This window comes from Nicotiana tabacum, chromosome 17 (genome assembly GCF_000715075.1).
Source record: "Nicotiana tabacum cultivar K326 chromosome 17, ASM71507v2, whole genome shotgun sequence".
NCBI classification, from domain to species: Eukaryota; Viridiplantae; Streptophyta; class Magnoliopsida; order Solanales; family Solanaceae; genus Nicotiana; species Nicotiana tabacum.
Genome location: NC_134096.1, coordinates 108,844,033 through 108,849,759, shown reverse-complemented (window position 1 = coordinate 108,849,759; position 5,727 = coordinate 108,844,033). Strand labels below are relative to the sequence as shown.

General features: G+C 34.2%; 1 long non-coding RNA gene across 1 annotated transcript; it reads left to right on the top strand.

Moving 5' to 3' along the window:
• The first annotated feature begins 1,141 nt into the window (after positions 1 to 1,141).
• On the top strand, positions 1,142 to 5,425 carry LOC142171607 (uncharacterized). Its single transcript, XR_012701403.1, has 3 exons — positions 1,142 to 1,738; positions 3,385 to 3,452; positions 5,133 to 5,425. It is a non-coding gene; the product is annotated as an uncharacterized LOC142171607 (long non-coding RNA).
• The last annotated feature ends 302 nt before the right edge of the window (positions 5,426 to 5,727 follow it).

Sequence of the window (5,727 nt, the reverse complement as noted above, 5' to 3'; positions counted from 1 at the left end):
CCAAGAAAGAATTAAATTCTTATCTTAAAGGTTTATTAATGGTAGAGAGCTCTCTTCTATCTCTAAGTCTTCAAAGACAAAGCCCCAAAATAAAAGACCAATCTCCTCCAGTAATTGCTTTTTAAAGGCTTCAGAACTCGGATGTCGCATGGGATGCGTCGCATGCTTCATTGCGTGCGTCCTACCTCTTTCAATTTGGGTGGACGCCAACTTTGGCGCTATGGGACAAGTTCACTACCTCAAATTTTGGTAGCTTCAAAATCGAGACATATAAATTTTATTCTTTGTTTGCCAATTTACCACTCTGGGACTTTGTATTCCTTTGTCTCCTTGTCCCTTTACTTCATGACATGCCTTACTCTTCCAATTCATTTTTAATTAGCCACATTTGTTGCAAGCTTGATTTTTTATTTTATTCTCACTTATTTCCATACATATTATTCAATTCCATGGCATTTAATAATTAATTTCTTGGGTCCCATAATGTGTATCTATCCTAGCCACTCCAAAACTCAAACATTCATCCAAACTTTCATCTTTGTGACATTAATATTTTCCTTTCAAGAGTTGTTAATAAGCTTTTAATTACCATTAATCCAACACTCATTCTTCGATAATATAATTATTTTCAAATATCTCAATAACTTCATTCTACTGAAATAATTCATGTAGCTTGGGTTTGATCAAATTACATCCTTAAGCTCAAATTAAATCCAAATTATTCATAGAAGTTACGAGGCTTTACAATCAAACAGAGGAGAAAGGCGTTGAAAATCAAAGATTGAAACAACATGACAATGAATATTGTGAGCACTTAATTTTTAACTATATTTAAATTTTTATCACCTTTTTGTATTTAATATTTTTTAGGTTTAATCTTGATATTTTAATTTTTATGTTATTTTTATTAGTAAGCTTTATAGAGAATATGTAATATTTTTAACAAAGTCTATTACATAGAGGAAGTAAGAACTTATTTTAATCACGAACCAAATCTAATAAAATTACTTCCTACCTTCCCTACACTATTTTCTTATCCCATCACCTACCTACTACACTATTCACGTGTCACGTCTCGCTCCCCTTTCACTATTCCCTTATTCTATCACTATCTCCCTACACTCTTTCTCTCTTATTTTTTATTATTTATATACCAACAATCCTCCCTGAAAAACCAATCCAGATTATCACCCATAAATCACCTTTTCCTCCATTAAAATTGCCATGTAAACTCACCTAAAATAGCTCAAAATTCCACCCAAAATTCAGTCCCAAAACAACCACAAAGACTGGCCATTTTCGCACTTTTTACCACCAAAAATAGCAGCGAATCACCTTTGAAAACCAGCCTAAATAGCCCCCTAAACCCAGCTGAAATCCACCACCAACCCAGCTCCAAAATAGTCCAAAGAAGTAGTAAAAACGCAGCTGCTTCATGAGAAAAAAACACAGCAGCTGTTGCTTATTTTCTTCCTCCAAAAACGACCTCAAACCTCCCAAAAAACAGCTCTTTTCCACCTTAAAATAACCCCAAACCTCCGGCAAAAATATCCCAAAAACAGCCCCCAAAACCTGGTCAAAACAGTAGTTTTTCGCACAAAACAACAACTCCAAAACGGCTCCAACAATTGGACTTTTGAGGTTGACATCGAGGTCACCGTTCGAGTCCAAGGTCAAAAGTTGATTGGAGTTTTTCGTGTATTATTCAAGTTCAAGAATGTCTTACTCTATAATTAAGGTCCATTTCTTTATTCTTATTCTCCTAACTATTTGATTCCATTGAAGTTATTTGGAAGATTTGTTTCTATTATTTTTTGTTTGCTCTTGTGTTTCTTCATGAAAATGACCCACTGTTTTGGTTAGTTTATGTAACGTCCCGACTTGTCGTTTTGAGAATTTATATTCCGTTCAGTGACTTAAGGTCCCGAGTAATTTCGTAATATATATTATGACCCGTGTGTGGGGTCGAGTTTGGTTTTCGGAAAATTCAGAATTTAATTGAAGGAACAATTCTCATTTATAAAGCTTGAATTTCTAAAGTTTGACAGGAGATTTGACTTTTGAGAAAATAACCCCGGAATAAATTTTTGATGATTCCAATAGTTTCGTATTATGATTTCGGACTTAGGCGCAGGTCCGAATTTGGATTTGGAAGTCCGTAGGACAATTCAGTGCATTTTGGCGAAAGTTGAAAAATTAAGATTTTTGGAAAGTATGACCGGAAGTTGACTTTATTGATATCGAGTTCGGAATCCAGATCTGGAAAGTTTGATAGGTACCTTATGTCATGTATGACTTATGTGCAAAATTTGAGGTCAATCAGACTTGATTTGAAAGGTTTCGGCATAGAATGTAGAATTTGTAATTCGTTAGTTTTTATTATACTTGAATTGGGGTGCAGTTCATGTTTTAATGTTGTTTAATATAATTTGAGGCATCAACTAAGTTTGTTCCATATTATGGAACTTGTTAGTATACTTGGTTGGGATCCCATGGGGTTCAGATGAGTTTTGGAAGAGGTTTTGGAAGAGTTTGGTGTTTTGAACATAAGTAGGTAATGATCCAAAGGTCCATTTTTAGTTCTAGAGATCAAAATTCAATTTCAAGACTTCCAAGAGTTTGATAATGAATTATAGGAATGATCTGGAATGCTTGGTCTAATTTCATCAAGTCGCGATTGGGTTTTTAGCGCGAAACATGAGTTAATTGTTTAACGAGCAAAATTGGCATCATATTGAGCAAATGAGCTCTGAATTGAGTTTTGATTGAACGACTAGGTTCGTATTATTATTTGTGACTTATAGGAGTAAGAATCATCGAATTCCAAGTTCGTATGATGAAGTTAGAGCCTTTTTAGTGAAATAATAAACTGCTGGTGCAAGCAGGTTCTGGTGCGGACCTTTAGTGACGGGAAATGGACTTTTAGGTGACGGAAAATGGGTTTTTATAGAGCAACTTTGTTTTTTTTTTTTTTAGCTCATTTCAACATTTTGGGCGAAAGAACACGGCTTGGGGCGATTGTTTCAGAGAAATTTCATGGGAAATCTTGAGGTAAGTCACTTGTGATCTTTGTTAGTCAATAATATTGAATTATCATCGAATATTTCGACTAGATTACGTGTTTTTGAGGTGTAATTTGAGAATTTGGGCCTAGAGATTTGAAAATAAGATTTGAGGATATAAAGGTCGAGTTGAAGTCGGAATTTGGTAAATTTGATATGGTTAAACTCGTATCGGAATGGGTGTTCGGATTTCGTAAAAATTATGTCGGGTTCCGAGAAGCGGGCCCCGCATTGACTTTTGGTTGAATTTTTAAGTCGACGTTTTATTATCCGAAATTATTTTCGATGAATTTTAATGAAGTTATACAATTAATTTGGATAGATTTGAGCTGTTCGGAGGTCAATTCAAGCAAGAAGGCTATTTTGGAATATCGGCCTAACTTCAAAAAGGTAAGTATCTTGCCTGACCTTGTGCGGGAATTTTTCCTTAGGCATTGAGTCATATGTGCCATTTGTGTAATGTGAAAGCCATGTACGCGAGGTGACGAGTACGTACTCGGCTTTATATGTGCAAATTGTATTGGTTTAAAGTCGTAGGAATTTTTAAGTTTTAAATTGGAAATTTGCTGGCACTTATTAAATCCTTATTTGTCATGCCTCGTTCTTTGTTTGTCGAATTTGTTTTATATGATAATTTGGTGTGATTGCTACTTTGATCTTTATGCGGATTCTGTGTGCTGGTTGAGTTGAAATTTTCTGAAAATAATTACATTTTTGATTTTTCTATCTGCAAATAATTATTAAATAAGTTTATAGGGAGACGTTAATATATTTATCAGAAATTTGGATTTTAGAAGAGGTTGTTCTTCCTGAGTTATTCTTCCGTCCTTGCTCTTACATATTTACTTTGGGATTACGAGGATTTTACTCGAAAAATCTCCATGTACTGCATATTTACTTTGGGACTACGAGGCGGTACCTCAGGAGATCTCTCTGTACTGCATATTTACTTTGGGACTACGAGGCGTTTACTTGGGAGACCCCCCTGTACTGCATATTTACTTTGGGACTATGAGGTGTTTACTCAGGAGATCCCCCCGTCTTGCATATTTACTTTGGGACTACGAGGCGATACCTTGGGAGATTCCCTTGGTTTGCATATTTATTTTGGGACTACAAGGCGGTACCTTGGGAGATACCCCTGTTGAGAATTTATATTTAGGTTTACAAGGCGATACCTCGGGAGTGCCCCTGTTGTTTACCTCTATTTGTCGTGTTGTTGTCTTTCTGTGAATTCCCATTTGTTCACTTATCACTCATTTCATTATATTATTTTGTCTTCTGCTTTGTGAATTGTCCGTGCGGTTGTGATAGAGATATGAGAATGAGGTGTCGTGAGATATGAAAGTGGGCTGAGACCCGAGATTTTTAGGATTTTGAGGTGAGGTGTCAATCGGTGATTTTATTTGAAAGAATTATATTCGTAAGGTTTTATTTAAAATAATTATATTCGAAAGGTTTTATTTAAAAGAATTATATTCGAAAGATTTTTATTTGAAAGAATTGTATTCGAAAGGTTTTTATTTGAAAGAATTATATTCGAAAAGTTTTATTTAAAATAATTATATTCGAAAGATTTTATTTAAAAGAATTATATTCAAAAGGTTTTTATTTTAAAAGAATTATATTCGAAAGATATTTATTTGAAAGAAATATATTGGGAGGTATTTACTTGAAAGATTTACATTCGTAAAATATTTATTTTGGAGGAAGTATATTCGGGATATATTAAATTGAAAGGATTACATTCTAAAAATTTTTATTTGAAAAACTTATAGATAAAAGATGTATATTTTGAAGGACTTGATTAATTGGTTGCACTTGTCTTTATTATTAGTGTGAGCAATATTTATGGTGTTCTTACTGCTTTGTTGTTTATATCATTAGTTGGTTATTGTTGCTATCAGTGTTATCTGTTTTCTATTATTTTTGTATGCTATGTTGCACAGGTTATTTGACTAGTGAGTGTCTTGATTGTACCTCGTCAGTACTCCACCGAGGTTAGTCTTGATACTTATTAGGTACCGACTGTGGTGTACTCATACTATACTTTTGCATATTTTTGTGTAGAGTTAGGTATTGGAGATATCGTACTCGGGCAGAATTAGTGTGTTGATCGCAAGGATTCAAGGTAGAGTTGCTTGGTCGTCGCAGTCCCTTGGAGTCTTTCCATTTTTATTGTACTGTCACTCTTATTCGAACATTATTGCACACTCGATCCTTGAGATCATTGCATGTATTCAGTTAGAGTTCGTGACTCGGTATTACCAGTCTTGGGAGATTGTTATATTTATTTTCGCTTTTGGTTTCGATACTTGTATTAAATTACACTTTTTTTAAAAAGGCTCAAAATGTAATTGTAATCGGCTTACCTAGTCTTAGAGATTAAGTGTCATCACGACGCCTGTGGTGTTAAACTATTGTCCATTAGATAAATCATTTAGGCCGTAGTATTAATAAGTTATTAATTAGGAAGATCTAATTTTCTGTGAGTAATTTATTATTGTATTGTTGTTCTTTTAGTGACGAATCCGTGCATTGTGGTATTAATTTTGTTCCTTTGGAGTGACCCCAATTTTGAGACGATAAGGTGGATTAAGAAGATTAAGTTGTGTTGCTTTAACTTTTAGTGGGCCGTAGGGTATAGTTGGAGCTTGATAAGTAA